Source organism: Oncorhynchus tshawytscha, linkage group LG07 (genome assembly GCF_018296145.1).
Source record: "Oncorhynchus tshawytscha isolate Ot180627B linkage group LG07, Otsh_v2.0, whole genome shotgun sequence".
Taxonomy (NCBI): Eukaryota; Metazoa; Chordata; class Actinopteri; order Salmoniformes; family Salmonidae; genus Oncorhynchus; species Oncorhynchus tshawytscha.
The window spans coordinates 3,521,208-3,543,126 of NC_056435.1; the positions used below are offsets into that span (position 1 = coordinate 3,521,208).

Below are 21,919 nucleotides of genomic sequence, written 5' to 3' on the forward strand. Positions count from 1 at the left end.
GAGCTATACAGAGCACCCCCCGCATTGTTAAAACATTTGGGAGGTGCATGGCGATGCGGTACGGAGCTCGATTAGGCCTGCTCGACTAAAACAAATCTTGTTCGACCAACAGCCTAATGACCAAATAATCAACTAATTGGGGTTAGCCCTAGTGTGTGTGTATATGCATGTGTGAGTGTGTATGTGTCAGTTAAAACATGTAGGGAGATGGAAGATGCTAATTTTCACAGTCCATGTGACTCATTCTATACGTGTAACTAATAGTGCATCAAGCCTAAAACACAGGAGTAACATTTCAAAATAACTGCTCGTCATCTTCCATCATATACTGTGCACTCTGCTAGACAGACGCCATTACTTTGGTACAGACAACGCCCTGAAAGCAGCTACTGTACTTTGACAAATCAATCTAGTGTATGTGATGATATAGGCCTACAATATGCAGTAGCATCATTAGTATACTGTCAGCAACCATATCAGCACTGTCTGCAACCATGTGGAGCCACGACCAGCTAGCAGGCTGATTGGTTAACTATCCTGATGACATAACCAGTGAGGAGAGCAACACATGTCCTCTGGTCTGATGAAACAACAATAGAACGGTTTGGCCATAATGACCATCGTTATGTTCATAGGAAAAAAGAAGAGGCTTGCAAGCCAAAGAACACCATCCCAACCGTGAAGCACGGGGTGGCAGCATCATGTTGTGGGGGTGCTTTGCTGCAGGATGGACTGGTGCACTTCAAAATATATGGCATCATTAAGGAAAATTATGTGGATATATTGAAGCAACATCTCAAGACGTCAGTCAGGAAGTTAAAGCTTGGTCGCAAATGGGTCTTCCAAATGGACAATGACCCCAAGCACACTTCCAAAGTTGTGGAAAAATGGCTTAAGGACATCAAAGTAAAGGTATTGGAGTGGCCATCACAAAGCCCTGACCTCAATCCTATAGAACATTTGTGGGCAGAACTGAGAACGCGTGTGCGAGCACGGAGGCCTACAAACCTGACTCAGTTACACAAGCTCGGTCAGGAGGGATGGGCCAAAATTCACCTTATTGTGGGAAGCTTGTGGAAGGCTACCCAAAACGTTTGACCCAAGTTAAACAATTTAAAAATGTAATGCTACCAAATACTAAAAAACTTCTGACCCACTGCGAATGTGACGAAAAAAAGAAAAGCTGAATTAAATCATTCTACTATTATTCTAACATTTCACATTTTTTAAATAAATTGGTGATCCCAACTGACCTAAAACAGGGAAATTTTACTAGGATTAAATGTCAGGAATTGTGAAAAACTGAGTTTAAATGTATTTGGCTAAGGTGTATGTAAACTTCGACTTCAACTGTACGTGAGAATGATGTTCATTGACTAAAGCTCAGCATTCAACACCATAGTGCCCACAAAGCTCATCACTAAGCTACGGACCCTGTGACTAAACACCTCCCTCTGCAACTGGATCCTGGACTTCCTGACGGGCCGCCCCAGGTGGTAAGGGTAGGCAACAACACATCTGGCACGCTGATCCTCAACACTGGGGCCCCTCAGGGGTGCGTGCTTAGCCCCCTTCCTGTACTTCCTGTTCACTCACAACTGCGTGGCCAAGCACGACTCCTACGCCACCATTAAGTTTGCTGACGACAACAGTGGTAGGCCTGATCATCGACAACGATGAGACAGCCTATAGGGAAGTCAGAGACCTTGCAGTGTGGTGCCAGAACAACAAGCTCTCCCTCAATGTGAGCTAGACAAAGGAGCTGATCGTGGACTACAGGAAAAGGAGGACCAAACAGGCCGCATTATCAACGGGGCTGAAGTGGAGCAGGTCGAGAGTTTCAAGTTCTAGTTGTGCAGAGGCCCCGACAACACCTTTTCCCCCTTAAGAGACTGAAAATATTTGGCATGGGTCTCGATATCCTCAAAAAGTTCTACAGCTGCACCATCGAGAGCATCCTGACCAGTTGCATAACCGCCTGCCATGGAAACTGCTCGGCATCTGATCATTCGTACGGCGCTACTTAAGGGTAGTGCGAACAGCCCAGTAAAAAAAAAACATTTCATCCATTTTAGAATAAGGCTGTAACGTAACAAAATGGCAAGAAAAAGTATGTGAACTCTTTGAAATTACCTGGATTTCTGCATAAATTGGTCATAAAATTTGATCTATTCTTCATCTAAATCACAACAATAGACAAACAGTCTGCTTAATCTAATAACACAATTATACATTTTTATGTCTTTATTGAACACATCGTGTTAACATTCACAGTGCAGGGTGGGAAAAGTATGTGAACCCTTGGATTTAATAACTGGTTGATCCTACTTTAGCAGCAATAACCTCAACCAGTTGCGGATCAGACCTGCACAACGGTAGGGAGGAATTTTGGACCATTCCCCTTTACAAAACTGTTTCAGTTCAGCAATATTCTTGAGGATGTCTGGTGTGAACCACTCAAGGTCATGCCATAGCATCTCAATTGGGTTGAGGTCAGGACTCTGACTGGGCCACTCCAGAAGACGTATTTTCTTCTTTTCAAGCCGCTCTGTTGATTTACTTCGTTGTTCTGCTGCATCTCCCAACTTCTGTTGAGCTTCAACTGGCAGACAGCCTTACATTCTCCTGCAAAATGGGAATCAATTTTTCCGTCAATGATAGCAAGCTGTCCAGGCCGAGGCAGAAAAGCAGCCCAAACCATAATGCTCCCTCCACCATGCTTTACAGTTGGGGTGAGGTTTTGATGTTGGTGTGCTGTGCCTTTCTTTCTACACACATGGTGATGCATGTTCCTTCCAAACAACTCAACTTTAGTTAAATCTATCCACAGAATAGCTGTGGAACATCCAGGTGCTCTTTTGCGAACTTCAGACATGCAGCAATGTTTTTTTGGACAGCAGCGGCTTCTGCCGTGGTGTCCTCCCATGAACACCATTCTTGTTTAGTGTTTTACCTATTGTAGACTCGTCAGAGATGTTAGCATGTTCCAGAGATTTCTGTAAGGTTTTAGCTGACACTCTAGGATTCTTCTTAACCTCATTGAACATTCTGTGCTGTGCTCTTGCAGTCATCTTTGCAGTACGGCCACTCCTAGGGAGAGTAGCAACAGTGCTGAACTTTCTTCATTTATAGACAATTTGTCTTACCGTGGACTGATGAACATCAAGGCTTTTAGAGATACTTTTGTAACCCTTTCCAGCTTTATGCAAGTCAACAATTCTTAATCTTAGGTTGCCTGAGATCTCTTTTGTTCGAGGCATGGTTCACATCAGGCAATGCTTCATGTGAGTAGCAAACTCACATTTTGTGAGGTTTTTTTTATATTGCAGGGCAGCTCTAACTAGAGGTCGACCGATTATGATTTTTCAACGCCGATACCGATTATTGGCGGACCCCAAAAAAAGCCTATACCAATTAAATCGGCCGATTTAAAAAATGTATTTGTAATAATGACAATTACAACAACACTGAATAAACACTTATTTTAACTTAATATCAATAAAATCAATTTAGCCTCAAATAAAATGAAACATGTTCAATTTGGTTTAAATAATGCTAAAACAAAGTGTTGGAGAAGAAAGTAAAAGTGCAATATGGCCATGTAAAAAAGCTAACATTTAAGTTCATTGCTCAGAACATGAGAACATACGAAAGCTGGTGGTTCCTTTTAACAGGAGTCTTCAATATTCCCAGGTAAGAAGTTTTAGGTTGTAGTTATTATAGGATAATCTCTCTATACGATTTGTATTTCATATATCTTTGACTATTGGATGTTCTTATAGGGACTTTAGTATTGCCAGTGTAACAGTATAGCTTCCGTCCCTCTCCTCACCCCTACCTGGGCTCGAACCAGGAACACATTGACAACAGCCACCCTCGAAGCAGCGTTACCCATCGCTCCACAAAAGCCGCGGCCCTTGCAGAGCAAGGGGAACAACCACTCCAAGTCTCAGAGCGAGTGATGTTTGAAACGCTATTAGCACGCACCCTGCTAACTCGAAAGTGCTGTTTGAATGAATGCTTACGAGCCTGCTGTTGCCTACCATCACTCAGACTGCTCTATCAAATCATAGACTTAGTTATAACATAATATCACACAGAAATACAAGCCTTAGGTCATTAATATGGTCGAATCCGGAAACTATCTCAAAAACAAGACGTTTATTCTTTCAGTGAAATACGGAACCGTTCCGTATTTTATCTAACGGATGGCATCCATAAGTCCAAATATTCCTGTTAACATTGAAGGTTGTGCAATGTTATGTCATAATTACGCAAAATTCTTGCAAATTAGGCGGCCCAAACTGTTGCATATACACTGACTGTGTGCAATGAACGCAACAGAAGTGACAATGTCACCTGGTTAATATTGCCTGCTAACCTGGATTTCTTTTAGCAAAATATGCAGGTTTAAAAATACATACTTCTGTGTATTGATGTTTATGGTTAGGTACAGTTGCACAACGATTGTGCTTTTTTCACAAATGCGTTGGTTAAATCATCCCCCGTTTGGCGAAGTTGGCTGTCTTTGTTAGGAGGAAATAGTCTTCAGAGTTTGCAACAAGCCAGGTTAGCAGGCAATATTAACTAAATATGCAGGTTTAAAAATATATACTTGTGTATTGATTTTAAGAAATGCATTGATGTTTATGGTTAATTGGAGCAAGACAGTCCTTTTTTGCGAAAATGCACCGCATCGATTATATGCAATGCAGGACACACTGGATAAACTAGTAATATTTTTATTTTATTTTACTAGGCAAGTCAGTTAAGAACAAATTCTTATTATCAATGAAAGCCTAGAAACAGTGGGTTAATTGCCTGTTCAGGGGCAGATTTGTACCTTGTCAGCTCGGGGGTATGAACTTGCAACCTTCCGGTTACTAGTCCAACGCTCTAACCACTAGGCTACCCTGCTGCCTCAATATCATCAACCATGTGTAGTTAACTAGTGATTATGATTTATTGATTGTTTTTTTACAAGACAAGTTTAATGCTAGCTAGCAACTTACCTTGGCTTAATACTGCATTCGCGCAACAGGCAGTCTCCTCGTGGAGTGCAATGTAATCAGGTGGTTAGAGCGTTGGACTAGTTAACTGTAAGGTTGCAAGATTGAATCCCTGAGCTGACAAGTTAAAAATCTGTCATTCTGCCCCTGAACAAGGCAGTTAACCCACCGTTCCTAGGCAGTCATTGAAAATAAGAATGTGTTCTTAACTGACTTGCCTAGTTAAATAAAGGTGTTAAATAAAATATATATATATTTTCTTAAATTGGCCAAATCGGTGTCCAAAAATACCGATCTCCGATTGTTATGAAAACTTGAAATCGGCCATTCCGATTAAATCGATCGACCTTTAGCTCTAACCAACATCTCCAATCTCATCTCATTGATTGGATTCCAGGTTAGCCGACTCCAGACTCCAATTATCTTTTGGAGAAGTCATTAGCCCAGGGGTTCACATGCTTTCCCCCAACCTACACAGTGAATGTTAAAATTATGAATCAATATAGATTAGAAAAAAACATTAATTTATGTGTTATTAATTTAAGCTGTTTGTCTATTGTGACAGAGGAAGATCAGATCACATTTTTTGACCAATTTATGCAGAAATCCAGGTAATTCCACAGGGTTCACATACTTTTTATTGCAACTGTATATGCAGAAAGTGTACAGCATAGTGGGTAAATTTCTGCAAAAACTTAGAGCGTTGAAGTGCGAGGCTCAACTTCTCCACTGTTTTGGGTCCCCTGGCTACCACACTGTTCACAGCGTGAAGCAAACCTGTGCACATTCGAAGATACAGTGTGTGACTGTGTGATAGCGAAGTGTTACATCTCACTCATCTCAATATCTCCGGTTCTGCTTCTGGCAACATCATTTCACTGAGTCTACTTTATGGAAGAAACACATCCCCAATTTAACTGACAGTCTAAAAATGTCTTCAGATCACTGATCATTAGTCACATTATTGAATGTTGGCATTGACCAGTGTTCTTCAAGCCTGGTCGTGGGGACCCTGTGAGTGTAGGCATTTGTTACTGTTCAGCGCTAACCCATCCGAATCAACCCAATGTTGGCATAGCCGAGAAGCTAGGCCCATAATCTCACCAGTGGGAGTTAGACAAACACTGAACACTGCAACAAAGACTAGATAAGCAGCAAGGAGCCGCTTTCCTATTTAATCAATAGATAAACCCACACTATGATAAATGCATGTTTCTGCCATTAGATTCCTCCTTCATAGGCAGTCTGAAGAGGACTCACTCATTACAGCCGACAAAGGCCGTTTAGAACAGCATGCAGAGGACTCTGGGTATTATTTATTCCCTGTCAACCGCCCATCTAAGAGCATCACCCCAGCCAAAACCACCATAGGGGGTTAGAGTAGTGCCTAATTCTACAGACAGAGCATAAGGAGGGATGCTCCCCAAAAATCCCTACCTTAATCCAGTGAATGCTACAGGCAGCCTGTAGATAGTAGCATTAGCATAGCAGCTAGTAAATGTAAAAGCAGCATGGTGGAGAGTGACACACTACAGTGCAGGCATGTAGAAGGGCTAATCCATATCCAGCTGTATGCTACAGCTGTACAGACAGACTAGTACATCTCTGCTCCTAACAGCTGAGCTTGGTTCCTCGTCTATAGGGTAAGATGACAGTCTGCGTGGCGAGTGAAGGGCCCGGCTGTGGATGCGGTCTCCTCACAGCAGAGCAGCATGTAAACAAACCCACACGCAGCAGCGTCGTCATCAGTGCTTACACTCTCCCCCATCTCTCTCCCTCCCTTCCTTCTTTGCTTGCTCTCGTACTGTCTGCCTGTCTCCTTCGCCCTCCCTCTCCCCATCTGTCCCTCTCCATTTCTCTCCCTCCTTATTCCTGCAGCAGCTAAGAGAAGCAGACTGATAAGGTCCTGTCTTCTCTCTGGCTGACACTGTTCTCCAGCAGAAATACACAGAGACAGGGAGAGGGACAGGAAGGGACAGATGGGACTGTGGATGCTTCGTGACAAACTGGGGTGACAGGAACCAGACGGGCTTTGTCCAGACGAGGAAGGGAATGAAGCCGAGAGGTGTCACTGTTCCCATCCTAAACCCTGCTCCAGAACCTCCTCAGTGACCAATAAATAATCAACTGTGGTGGCTGGAGAACATTTCCCTGCACTGTGTCACGTTGGCAGTCACGCTTTCCCTCTCTCCAGGGGTCCCATCCTTAGTATCGTTTAGTGTAGGGCCAGACCGACTAACCAACGACAGGTATCACTTTTCTGCACATGTGGATTTATGGTCTCCATTTAGCATGCCATCATCAATAATTCAGTCTGTTGCATAAGATGGAAACACAGAGGTTTATGCCCCAAACGGGACCCTATTCCCATAAAGTGTACTACTTTTGACCAGAGCATTATGGGTACTGGTAAACAGTAGTGCACATCTTAGGGTACAGGGTGTCATTTGAGACACAGCCAGAGACAGTGGACTCGGGATAGCACCCGCCACTACTTGACTACAGACCCGTCAGCGCAGATCCCCAAAACAAAAACTTTGGTTCAGGTCTAATGGATTTCAGTGTAAAACAGCAAAGACAGGCAAGGCAATGCAGCGAGGCAGAGTAGCTATTGATGTCTGAGGCACCGGCTACCCACCAAGTAGAAGAATTTACAATGTCGCTCATAAGTAAATTAAATAATACAGAAAGGAGAGTTTTACTATCAGACTTTTACGACAAAGGCTCCAGAGAAAAGAAAATACATGATTATTATAGTAGAGTAATTAGTAAGATAGCAACCATAGAAACGGTGTGTCAATGTGTGTGTGTCTGTGTTGCAGAAGAGTGTATGATGATATGAGAGGAGTTGAGTATAGTGTGTTGCAGGGGCATTGTAGGATGACGTAACATGCATGAGCCTGATTGAGTGTGTGTTTATGTGGGAAGCTATTATTGGCTTATAAGAGCAACAGAGTAGGCAGAGCATTCAACTGGCTGTGTGTGTGTGTCAGATTCACTGTGTTTAATACTGATATGAATCTTAAGAGTGTCTTCTCTGGGCTTGTTTACAGAGTGAGTGTTTGTTGAGACAGAGTGAGAGAGAAGAATGAATCAACAGGCTCCTGGTTGCCCTAGAGCCAAGTGGGAGAAAAATCCCATCGCTGAGTCACAGCACTCCCCCATACATACACAGTGGCCTTAGAGTGTATGCGAGCGTGAGAGGTAGCTAGCTACTATATTGAATTGCAAAACTACAGTGCCCAACTTAGTACAATGTAGTACTGTAGTTGTTTACAAATCACTGTAGAATCTTGTGAGCAACAGCCTACTGGGAGTAGTCTAAGAAACGGTTCCTGGTCATTCCAGATGCCTGGTCGTAACTCGTAAGCTTCCTCTCAATCAATAAGCATGTCCCCTCCCCTTGACCCTATAGCTCCTACCAGGAAACCACTGACTGAGTCTGCCTTTACGACCTCACTCCACTCTAGTGATTTGTAGTAGTCGTCAATTCAGATAACCACTCAAGCCATGGACTTTCCCAACCCTCTAATGACTGTCCATGACTGGTGTCTTTTTTTTAATGCTTTAGAGCTCTTTGAGAATCGTTATGGAATAAATAGCGCTACAAAAGTTGAATGAATTATTAGTAAATCATGCTAATGTGATTATGTACGCAAACTAGCACACAGCAAAGGCAGCTAAGGGCTTTCCCCTCTGGCCATGCCCTGAAGCATGTCTCTCAAACTGATGTCATTTTTCACTTGGTCATGTTCTTGTTCATCAGTTGTTCTTATCATATCGCCACTAACACATTATCTCCACTTTGGTCCATGTGAGACAGAGCTAATCCAGCAGTACAAAGGCTCTGTCCAAAACGACTCCCTATTCCCTAGTGAACCGAAATGCACCTTATTCTATTCCCTATATAGTGTACTATGGGCTCTGGTCAAGTGTTGTGCAAAATATACTAGGGTATATGGTGCCAATTTGAACGTGGACAAACAGTGGAGTGATGTGATGGGACAGAGACACTGGGTTCTCAGCACAGGAGGCTACTGAGGGGAGGACGGCTCATAATAATGGCTGGAATGGAGTACATGGACTGGTATCAAACATATGGCAACCATGCGTGATGAATTTGTTACCATTCCATTGATCATGTTCCAGCCATTACTATGAGCCCATCCTCCCCAATTAAGGTGCCACCAGCCTCCTGGTATTCTCAGGGATTTCAACAAGCTGTGTGATAGGAGCCTGTGTAGACAGGCCTGTTGCTGAGTCCCATTGAGACCAAGGTCTCTTTTACAAGGGAGCCATGCATATACACAATTTACACTCTCAGATCCAGGTCAGAGAAAACACTGCTAAGGATGAATGGTGATAAATCACAATGATGAGGTTTCACCGGTTCATAACGAACTCTTCTGGATGCTCACTGTCCACTTCAGCCTGTGTCACAGCGGGATGATTTACAATACAATACAATAACAGTGACTGTGTTGATACTGATAACACGCATACGTATAAAATAAATTCAATAGTAATCTTACAAGAAAACAGAGTTAGAAGAAAACATAGTTCCAGTTAAAGCTGTGGTAGAAGAGAGAGTGTTCAACAATGCACCCATCTGGTCTGTATAGCTGACACATGGCACCGTTTGTTTTCATTTTAGCCATGTGGAACTAACCGAGGCTCGTAGGAAAGGGCTGTCAACCGCACCACCACTCTGCCAACAGGCTTATATAACCCACCACTTCCACTTTCAGTAACTAGAAGCCCCTTAGCTCCACCATTCAAGATCAGCCAACACAAAACGCAGTCGTCATAGATTTGAACGGACAATGCTGCCCTGGCAATGCCAAGAACCCATCATGATGGTAATGAATGTTAGCTGAGAGAATTTCATGGTAATAGATTATTCAATAACATACTAGAATATGGTCTATCATGTACCAAGCATGTTCAAGTGGACGAACAAAGAGCCTGGTAGTCAGTGGGCTACGGATCTAATTTCACAGCCTGACTGCAGATACAGTCATAAAATACCAGGAAATAATACATAGGATGCCTAGGAACGAATACATAGGATGCCTAGGAACGAATACATCGACATTAAAAGACCCGTATGTCTTGTCTTGGTCATTGGAGGCAGAGTGCGCATCTGCTCGCTCCTCTCTTCCCATATGAGAACATTGCGTGAAAATAAGACGACTAGCCTAAGTTGCAGGTGGTGTTCATACCTAAACGTATCATAGGCAATAACTAGCTGTGGACCGCAATAAATAAAAAAGCATACGGGTGATAACTGACTATACAGAGAAGAATACAACTTTGAAGTTGAAGCTTTTTTTGCAAGGCGGTGTAAACAATTAATAAGCAAATTAGCTATTATGCTAACCTTCTCATGGCGACTTTTCCTGCCTCTCCAGCTAACCAGATAACTGCATTTCAAGATGAAGACACAAACCTTTCTACGACGTTTGATGACAATTAATTCGGTGGGAAAGAGACAGCCGTTGGTGTTGACGCTCGCTTGTTACATTTGTTTCCAGCCTGTCAGCATTCCGCAGTGTGATCTCGCCTCTCGGCTACATTGTATCATGTGACGTTGCAACTTCATCAAAGGAACCTCCCCTTACTTGAGTCTGAGGCACATTCAGAAGGACACAACTTTATTGAAGACAAATCTATTTTCAGTAAATCATGATAGGCTACATCTTTGTACAGTGTCCTGGGAAAAAAAATCGAATTCGATTTTGGAATGACCAATAAAAGGCATGATGAAGAACTATATTTAGATTCAAAACATAAGTCAATGACATTGGGAAAATCAGGCTACAGAATATAATCAAGATATGAGTCTATGCTATGATTGAACTGATACAAATACACTTACATGGGTAAAACCGTCTGTTAAATTACATACGTTATTATTATAATTATCATTATTATTATAAAAGTTATCTGTCTCAAATAAAAATGGCTTCACTCTCTTGTGGTTGAGGGATGCTGTACAGTAGCTCAGTCAGGCCTGTGATTAATCCTGGCTAAATCCTGTAGGAAGGCTAAATCCTTGTTTTAAGTCTATCTTTGCAACATCTTGGCTCCAGTAAGGCATGGTCCAGCATTATGTTCCTGCTCTGCATAGACAGTCATTATTACAGCAATTTCAAATGTTATCATATGTCATTATCTGAGCATATCACTGGTTATTACCATTACAAACTGGGTGGTTTGAGCCCTGAACGCTGATTGGCTGAAAGCCTTGGTATAGCACGGGTATGACAAACCATGTATTTTCACTTCTCTAATTACATTGCTAACCAGTTTATGATAGCAATAAGGAACCTTGGGGTTTGTGATACATGGCCAATATACCAGTATACTCCACGTTGCGTCGTAGGTAAGAACAACCCTTAGCTGTGGTATATTGGACATATATCACACCCCCTCTGCCTTATTTATCAAGTATGCGTTCTTCTTCTTCAGTTCACAGTTAGATTAAGCTGTACTACCATCATGTGGCCACAATTTGCAGTCGCAGCTTTCACATTTGTGTGGTCTCTATTCTCTTAAAATAAAATATACTTTCTAGAGCAGTGTTTCCCAACCCTGGTCCTCCAGTATCCCCAACAGAACACATTTTCATTGTAGCCCTGGACCAGCACACCTCATTCAACTCAATGAGGGCTTGATGATTAGTTGACAAGTTGAAGCAGGTCAGCTAATCATCAAGCACTCAATTAGTTGAATGAGGTGTGTTTATATTATTTTTGTCCTATAATAAAAATGTGTACTGTTGAGGGTACAAGACTGGTTAAACAGTATTCTAGAACCTAAAAGGGCTCTAAGGCTGTCCCCATAGAAGCACCCTTTGAAGAACCATTTTTGGTTCAAGGTAGAACCCTTTTGGTTCCAGGTCGAACCATTTTGGGTTCCATGTAGTACACTTTCCAAAAGGGTTCGACCTGGAACCAAAAACGGCTCTACTAGGAACAGCCGAAGAACCCTTTTGGAAGCCTTCTGTGATTTATCATTGAAACATCAATAATGTCTTACGGTGTTATCAATTTCCTTTAAACCTGACAAACAATATGATTTGAATAGTACAAACATTTTCTTCAGTAAAATGAACTCAAGGAATTTGTGTTTTTGTATTCAGCCAAGCTCCTGTGCTTTCTGAGCTAGCCTACATCACTAGAAAGCTAATAAACTTAGGTGGGGAGCACCTCCTAAAGTAACCTTTTGGGTTTTCGCTGTCCGGTTTATGTTACAGTAGTCTTTGGGTTGTGTTGCGCCTGTGTTTTGGCTCCAACCATTTTTGTACCTGTTTCTGTTTACTGTGGACATTAAAGCGTTAAAACTTCTGCTCTCTGCGCCTGACTCCACACCCATCATTCTCCTGATGTTACACCTACTCATTCAAGGGTTTTTCTTTATTTTTACTATTTTCTACATAGTAGAATAATAGTGAAGACATCAAAACTATGAAATAACACATATGGAATCATGTGGTAACCAAAAAAGTGATAAACAAATCAAAATAGATTTTAGATTCTTCAAAGTAGCCAACCTTTGCCTTGATGACAGCTTAGCACACTCATGGCAGGCACTCAGTCAAGGAAGAGCCCCCTGCGATCCTCAGCCCCATTGCTGCCCATCATCGTCCTCAACGACAGCTACTTCCTGCCCACTCGGACCTTCTTAGAGAACGTGGGCACGGTGTTGTGCTATGCCTTGGTGTGCACCTTGTGGAATAGCATTGGCGTTGGCCTGTCTCTCTATGTCATCTGCCGGAGTGAGGCATTCTGGTTGAAGGACACCGATCTGCAGGAGAACCTGCTGTTTGCCTCCATCATCTCTGTGGTGGACCCGGTAGCTATGTCTAAAGATATTAGGGTCGGGCCTCCTGAGTGGCGCAGTGGTCTAAGCTTGTAGCTTCAGTAGCCTCAGGCGTACAGTTACCAAGCGTGTATTTCCATGGATGGTCATCATGCTTTACATACCTGGTACGCTTTAGTGACAACAAGCTAGTTTCCCTGTTGGCTAGTTTCCTTGTAGGCTAGTTTCGCTGTAGGCTAGTTTCGCTGTAGGCTAGTTTCGCTGTAGGCTAGTTTCGCTGTAGGCTAGTTTCGCTGTAGGCTAGTTTCCTTGTAGGCTAGTTTCCCTGTTGGCTAGTTTCCTTGTAGGCTAGTTTCGCTGTAGGCTAGTTTCGCTGTAGGTTAATTTCCCTGTAGGCTGGTTTCCCTGTTCCCCAGATTGAATGGCTGTGGGTGTCTGCTGTCTTTGTTGCTCTGCAGTTTCAGCATGACAAGGAGTTTTACTATAAACTGGAGAGGCCCTGGCCGTGTCTCAATGCTCCTAAAATGCTTCCTTTCTCCATGCCCCCTTGCCTTCTTTCCTTTGCTTTGTGATCACTAAAAACTGAAACAATTGGAAATATTTCCACCATATTGCCTTCACATGTCATGTTCGTTCAGATCGATGGTAAGGAAGAAAGGAGAGGTGGAAAAGAGAGGAGGTAAGGAGAGGAGGTAAAGAATCCATTCAACACTGATTAAGACATAGCCCCCGAGTTTAAGCCTGGGAAAGATAAAATTGTTAATTGGAATTGTTCAGCAGCTTTACCCTTCTACCACTGTGACACACCTATTACTTTCACTACGGTTTGACCTGAACACTGGAGGAACAGTAAACCAAAAGGAGCGAAGGCTTTGGTTGACACTGTACCTTGCTGAGATAGATGCTTCGGACCCTTCTGATGCCTTTAGTCAGTGAAAGTGTCTGTTTGTTTGCAGTAGGTGGTATTTGACTCCTGACTATAAAGAGTCATAATTCTCAACCAATAGAATTTTGCACCCGATAGAATAAAAGTCAATAATTGATGATGACGCTCTCTTCCTCCTTCTCTCTCTCTCTCTCTCTCTCTCTGGCCAGCTGCTGTACAACATGTTCACCTTCGTGGCTGACATGCCAGATGACATGCCAGATAACATGCCAGATGACAAAACAGTGTACAAAACATTATGAACACCTAGCTCTTTCCATGACATAGACTGACCAGGTGAATGCTATGATCCCTTGTTGAGGTCACTTGTTAATGTGTGTGTGTGTGTGTGTGTGTGTGTGCTCATATACTCTACACACAGCTCCACTCCTTCTGTGTTCTCGCTCTCTTCCAGGTGTGTGAGTCTTGACTCAAATCGTTACCCCTTTCCGTACCGTTCCCTTCAGCATGGCCTGCGAGGGGCCATCTGCTTTGCCCTAGTCTTTGCCTTGCCAGACAACATCCAGCAAATTTTTTTATTTGTTACTGCATCCATCGCCACCATCATGTTAACTGTCTTCGTCCAGATATGGAATTTGATCAGGGCAGCCTGTGCATATATAATGCTAGTCCATTCAGAATACTGCGGTGCACAAAAACAAGTTGATGCAAATATGATATGAAGAGGATTTCAGTTGTGTGACTTCTGATCTTTCACACAGGATATCGGCAACTGGCCCTTGATTGAATTAATGCACATTCTAATGACCAATCGCAACATAAACACCATTAATGTCAAGGTTCACATCAGGGAAGGTAGAGCGCTAGCTAGTTGGATAACCAATTTATAATCAATCAATATGTTTAGATAGTTAATCAGGCGTTGTTATCTTCTACCCTTCCATACCCATTCAGACTGGGACCTCTGGGGTCTAGTATATTATGTCTCTCTGAGTTCTTACCTATTGTTCACCTAATACCTTTCTTGCACTACTGGTTAGAGCCTGTAAGTAAGGTCTACACCTGTTGTATTCGGCGCACATGACAAATAAACGTTGATTTGAGTATCTTATATCTCTCTGAGGTCTAGTACCTTATGTCTCTCTGAGGACTAGTATCTTATGTCTCTCTGAGGACTAGTATCTTATGTCTCTCTGAGTTCTAGTATCTTATGTCTCTCTGAGGTCTAGTATCTTATGTCTCTGAGATCTGGTATCTTATGTCTCTCTGAGGACTAGTATCTTATGTCTCTCTGAGTTCTAGTTCTAGCATCTTATGTCTCTCTGAGGTCTAGTTCTAGTATCTCATGTCTCTCAGAGTTGTCGTGTCTTTGGCATCATTAAACGGGTCATCATTAAACGTGTCTTAAACGTGTCTTTGGCATCATTATTATTACGTGATTAACTAATCAGGTAAACGTAATTAACTAGGAAGTCGGGGCATCAAGGAAAATATTCAGATTACAAAGTTATAATTTTCCTAATACAACTTTTCATATATTTTAATAGCTGATCAATTAGTCTTCTAATTAATGAATTATTCTTTACCTCACGTTAGTCTCATTCCAAGCGTAAATGGTTTGTTATCTGCACGAAACCACTCTTCACTATGAATCATCCATACATCAATTGTCTCAATCATTTATTTATTTAACTAAATAATCAAAGAAATGCACACACAAACAAACAAAGTAGATATGGTTACAAGGAAATGATAGGGGATGTGCCCTAGTGGGCTAAACCGGTATGGCGGCTTGGTAGACAACGGGACTGAGAAGGGCGTGAAAGACAAGACACTACAGTGTTGATAATTCTAACAATTGAAATGCTAATCCTTATCACATGAACGCTCACTCATTCGGGAATAATTGCAATCAATATATATATATTTACGCTCAGTGTGTTGTCGTGATCTCTGTTGGAAAGTTTGTTTCTGTTGGAGAGTTTGTCAGCACTCTCTCTCTCTTCCGTGGTTAGAATGGATAGTTCAGAGTACCATTCAGAAATGTTGTTATAGAATAGATGTTTCGGCGGTTGTCGGCCTTCACATTCAATGATAGAATTCCTAGCTGCAGACTAGTAATTAGCATCAAAGATTTACTCTTATTCTGTCAGTATCGATAGTCTCAGAGTTTCAACAACCATTACACCATTAGCTTATACTCAGGTTTATGGTCTCTCCTCAAACCTTAGCCCTCTCGTGGTAATCTAGGTAAGCTGGTCTGGTCTCAAACCTTAGCCCTCTCCTGGTAATCGAGGTAAGCTGGTCTGGTCTCAAACCTTAGCCCTCTCCTGGTAATCGAGGTAAGCTGGTCTGGTCTCAAACCTTAGTCCTCTCCTGGTAATCGAGGTAAGCTGGTCTGGTCTCAAACCTTAGCCCTCTCCTGGTAATCGAGGTAAGCTGGTCTGGTCTCAAACCTTAGCCCTCTCCTGGTAATCGAGGTAAGCTGGTCTGGTCTCAAACCTTAGCCCTCTCGCGGTAATTGAGGTAAGCTGGTCTGGTAGGAAATCCTTCCGATGGCGGTTATATTCGTAACAGTAGAAAGGGTCTGTGCTCACGGGTCTGTGCTCACGGGCCAATGATTTAGTTAACCTCTCTAGGGTAGGGGGCAGCATTCAGAATTTTGGATGAAAAGCATGCCCAAATTAAACCGCCTGCTACTTGGGCCCAGAATATATGATATGCATATAGCTGGTAGATTTTGATAGAAAACACTCTAAAGTTTCCAAAACTGTTCAAATAGTGTATGTGAGTATAACAGAACTGATTTGAGAAAAATCCAGTCAGGAAGTATTTTTTTGTTGGTTTTGTAGTTTTCTATTCAATGCCATTACAGTATCCATTGACTTAGGACTCAATTTGCAGTTCCTATACCTTCCACTAGATGTCAACAGTCTTTAGAAATGGTTTCAGGCTTGTATTTTTATGAATGAGGGAGTAGACCAGTCTGAATGAGTGGACCCTGACGTGTCACAGAGCTTTTTCATGCTCAATCCCGAGAGAGTGCATTTCTTGTTTACCTTTTATATTGACAACGTTATTGTCCGGTTGAAATATTATAGATAATTTAGGCTAAAAACAACCTGAGGATTGAATATAAACATTGTTTGACATGTTTCTATGAACTTTATGAATACAATTTAGATTTTTTTGTCTGCCTGTTTTGACTGCATTTGAGCCTGTGGATAACTGAAGCAAACGCGCGAACAAAACTGAGGTTTTTGGATATAAAGAGACTTTATCGAACAAAAGGAACATTTATTGAGTAAATGAATGTCTTCTGAGTGCAACCATTTTATCTCTATTTCTGAGTTTTATAACACTTCTGCTTGGCTGGTTACTGTTTGTGATAATTTGTCAACTGGGCTATGTTCTCAAATAATCGTAAGGTATGCTTTCGTCGTAAAGCATTTTTTAAATCTGACACCATGGATGAATTCACAAGAAGTTAATCTTTAAACCTATGTAAAATATGTTTTGTTTTCTGAATTTTTATAATAAATATTTCTGTATTTGAATTTGGCGCTCTGCAATCTCACTGGATGTTGGCCAGATGGGACACTAGCATCCCACATACCCTAGAGAGGTTAAACTCCAAATGGAATTGGAGTTTCCTTCATTAAACAGTTTAAAACCACATTATATAATTTCACAAATAGTTTAATCTTTACTCATTAATTTTATACAACAATTAGATGCAAGCCTCACAACTGAGACTCTTGTATAAACAGAGTTATGGTAATGTGGCTGTATTGTCTCTCATGAGTTTCACAAAATTGTACAAAATGGACCAGTTCGTAGCTGGATTTGTCCCCGACCGTGTACACCTTCTCCCAAAACATGGACATTGTTCAGTTCTCAAGTTCTGTGATGTGGAAGAGGTTCATTTGTTCTCCTGTGAACCTCACTCCCTCTCTACTCTGGCCATGAGGAGAGAACTCCTCTAGGAATTTATGACCTGCCTAACAGAGCCTGGGAGTAGGGGGAAGAGAGAGAGAGGTGGTGAGAGAGAGTGAGAGAGAGAGAGAGAGAGAGAGAGAGAGGGGGATGGTGCAGAGAGAGGGGGAGGGTGCTCGCTGTACCCAAAGAGGGCCACGTCATGACAGAGTTCTAGTTGTAGTATATTATGTCTCTCTGAGTCCTAGTTCTAGTATCTTATATCTCTCTGAATTCAAGTTCTAGTATCTTATATCTCTCTGAATTCAAGTTCTAGTATCTTATGTCTCTCTGAAGTCTAGTTCTAGTATCTTACCTTTCTTAGTTCTAGTTCTAGTATCTTACCTTTCTTAGTTCTAGTTCTAGTATCTTATGTCTCTCGGAGTACTAGTATATTATGTCTCTCTGAGGTCTAGTTCTAGTATCTTACCTTTCTTAGTTCTAGTTCTAGTATATTATGTCTCTCGGAGTTCTAGGTCTAGTATCTTATATCTCTCTGAGTTCTAGTTCTAGTATCTTATATCTCTCTGAGTTCTAGTTCTAGTATATTATGTCTCTCTGAGTTCTAGTTCTAGTATCCTATGTCTCTCTGAGTTCTAGTTCTAGTATCTTATATCTTTCTGAGTTCTAGTTCTAGTATATTATGTCTCTATGAGTTCTAGTTCTAGTATATTATGTCTCTCTGAGGTCTAGTATATTATGTCTCTCTGAGTTCTAGTATATTATGTCTCTCTGCGTTCTAGTATATTATGTCTCTCTGAGTTCTAGAATCTTATGTCTCTCTGAGTTCTAGAATCTTATGTCTCTCTGAGTTCTAGTATATTATGTCTCTCTGAGTTCTAGTATATTATGTCTCTCTGAGTTCTAGTATATTATGTCTCTATGAGTTCTAGTATATTATGTCTCTCTGAGTTCTAGTATATTATGTCTCTCTGAGTTCTAGTATCTTATATCTCTCTGAGTTTTAGTATCTTATATCTCTCTGAGTTCTAGTATCTTATGTCTCTCTGAGGTCTAGTATCTTATGTCTCTCTGAGTTCTAGTATCTTATGTCTCTCTGAGTTCTAGTATATTATGTCTCTATGAGTTCTAGTATATTATGTCTCTCTGAGTTCTAGTATATTATGTCTCTCTGAGTTCTAGTATATTATGTCTCTCTGAGTTCTAGTATATTATGTCTCTCTGAGTTCTAATTCTAGTATATTATGTCTCTCTGAGGTCTAGTTCTAGTATCTTACCTTTCTTAGTTCTAGTTCTAGTATATTATGTCTCTCGGAGTTCTAGTTCTAGTATCCTATGTCTCTCTGAGTTCTATATCTAGTATATTATGTCTCTCGGAGTACTAGTATATTATGTCTCTCTGAGGTCTAGTTCTAGTATCTTACCTTTCTTAGTTCTAGTTCTAGTATATTATGTCTCTCGGAGTTCTAGGTCTAGTATCTTATATCTCTCTGAGTTCTAGTTCTAGTATATTATGTCTCGCTGCGTTCTAGTTCTAGATTCTTATGTCTCTCTGAGTTCTAGTTCTAGTGTCTTATATCTCTCTGAGTTCTAGTTCTAGTATATTATGTCTCTCTGAGTTCTAGTTCTAGTATCCTATGTCTCTCTGAGTTCTATATCTAGTATATTATGTCTCTCGGAGTACTAGTATATTATGTCTCTCTGAGGTCTAGTTCTAGTATCTTACCTTTCTTAGTTCTAGTTCTAGTATATTATGTCTCTCTGAGTTCTAGGTCTAGTATCTTATATCTCTCTGAGTTCTAGTTCTAGTATATTATGTCTCGCTGCGTTCTAGTTCTAGATTCTTATGTCTCTCTGAGTTCTAGTTCTAGTGTCTTATATCTCTCTGAGTTCTAGTTCTAGTATATTATGTCTCTCTGAGTTCTAGTATATTATGTCTCTCTGAGTTCTAATTCTAGTATATTATGTCTCTCTGCGTTCTATATCTAGTATATTATGTCTCTCGGAGTACTAGTATATTATGTCTCTCTGAGGTCTAGTTCTAGTATCTTACCTTTCTTAGTTCTAGTTCTAGTATATTATGTCTCTCGGAGTTCTAGGTCTAGTATCTTATATCTCTCTGAGTTCTAGTTCTAGTATATTATGTCTCGCTGCGTTCTAGTTCTAGATTCTTATGTCTCTCTGAGTTCTAGTTCTAGTGTCTTATATCTCTCTGAGTTCTAGTTCTAGTATATTATGTCTCTCTGAGTTCTAGTTCTAGTATCCTATGTCTCTCTGAGTTCTAGTTCTAGTATCCTATGTCTCTCTGAGTTCTAGTTCTAGTATCTTATATCTTTCTGAGTTCTAGTTCTAGTATATTATGTCTCTCTGAGTTCTAGTTCTAGTATATTATGTCTCTCTGAGTTCTAGTTCTAGTATATTATGTCTCTCTGAGGTATAGCATCTTATATCTCTCTGAGTTCTAGTATCTTATGTCTCTCTGAGTTCTAGTATCTTATGTCTCTCTGAGTTCTAGTATCTTATGTCTCTCTGTGTTCTAGTATATTATGTCTCTCTGAGTTCTAGTATATTATGTCTCTCTGAGTTCTAGTATATTATGTCTCTCTGAGTTCTAGTTCTAGTATATTATGTCTCTCTGCCTTCTATATCTAGTATATTATGTCTCTCGGAGTACTAGTATATTATGTCTCTCTGAGGTCTAGTTCTAGTATCTTACCTTTCTTAGTTCTAGTTCTAGTATATTATGTCTCCCGGAGTTCTAGGTCTAGTATCTTATATCTCTCTGAGTTCTAGTTCTAGTATCTTATATCTCTCTGAGTTCTAGTTCTAGTATATTATGTCTCTCTGAGTTCTAGTATATTATGTCTCTCTGAGTTCTAGTTCTAGTATATTATGTCTCTCTGCCTTCTATATCTAGTATATTATGTCTCTCGGAGTACTAGTATATTATGTCTCTCTGAGGTCTAGTTCTAGTATCTTACCTTTCTTAGTTCTAGTTCTAGTGTCTTATATCTCTCTGAGTTCTAGTTCTAGTATATTATGTCTCTCTGAGTTCTAGTATATTATGTGTCTCTTAGTTCTAGTATATTATGTCTCTCTGAGTTCTAGTATATTATGTCTCTCTGAGTTCTAGTATATTATGTCTCTCTGAGTTCTAATATATTATGTCTCTCTGAGTTCTAGTATATTATGTCTTTCTGAGTTCTAGTATATTATGTCTCTCTGAGTTCTAATATATTATGTCTCTCTGAGTTCTAGTATATTATGTCTCTCTGAGTTCTAGTATATTATGTCTCTCTGAGTTCTAATATATTATGTCTCTCTGAGTTCTAGTATATTATGTCTCTCTGAGTTCTAATATATTATGTCTCTCTGAGTTCTAGTATATTATGTCTCTCTGAGTTCTAGTATATTATGTCTCTCTGAGTTCTAGTATATTATGTCTCTCTGAGTTCTAGTATATTATGTCTCTCTGAGTTCTAGTATATTATGTCTCTCTGAGTTCTAATATATTATGTCTCTCTGAGTTCTAGTATATTATGTCTCTCTGAGTTCTAATATATTATGTCTCTCTGAGTTCTAGTATATTATGTCTCTCTGAGTTCTAGTATATTATGTCTCTCTGAGTTCTAGTATATTATGTCTCTCTGAGTTCTAGTATATTATGTCTCTCTGAGTTCTAGTATATTATGTCTCTCTGAGTTCTAGTATATTATGTCTCTCTGAGTTCTAGTATATTATGTCTCTCTGAGTTCTAATATATTATGTCTCTCTGAGTTCTAGTATATTATGTCTCTCTGAGTTCTAGTATATTATGTCTCTCTGAGTTCTAATATATTATGTCTCTCTGAGTTCTAGTATATTATGTCTCTCTGAGTTCTAGTATATTATGTCTCTCTGAGTTCTAGTATATTATGTCTCTCTGAGTTCTAGTATATTATGTCTCTCTAAAATCTAGTATATTATGTCTCTCTGAGTTCTAGTATATTATGTCTCTCTGAGTTCTAATATATTATGTCTCTCTGAGTTCTAGTATATTATGTCTCTCTGAGTTCTAGTATATTATGTCTCTCTGAGTTCTGGTATATTATGTCTCTCTGAGTTCTAGTATTTTATGTCTCTCTGAGTTCTAATATATTATGTCTCTCTGAGTTCTAGTATATTATGTCTCTCTGAGTTCTAGTATATTATGTCTCTCCGAGTTCTAGTATATTATGTCTCTCTGAGTTCTAGTATATTATGTGTCTCTGAGTTCTAGTTCTAG

At 40.5% G+C, this 21,919-nt stretch overlaps 1 protein-coding gene across 18 annotated transcripts in view; it reads right to left on the minus strand.

Annotated features, from left to right (window-relative positions):
- The window catches only part of LOC121846757 (inositol polyphosphate-4-phosphatase type I A-like), a 51,397-nt gene extending 40,781 nt beyond the window's left edge, over window positions 1-10,616 (minus strand). For 10 of the 18 annotated variants that reach the window (XM_042323893.1, XM_042323891.1, XM_042323899.1 and 7 more), the window contains exon 1: window positions 10,459-10,616. The gene's annotated coding sequence lies outside the window, so the exon portion shown is untranslated. Of the gene's footprint in view, window positions 1-10,389 lie in introns of all 18 variants that reach the window. The other 8 variants (XM_042323904.1, XM_042323902.1, XM_042323903.1 and 5 more) reach the window with 3 other exon arrangements.
- Window positions 10,617-21,919: the final 11,303 nt, after the last annotated feature.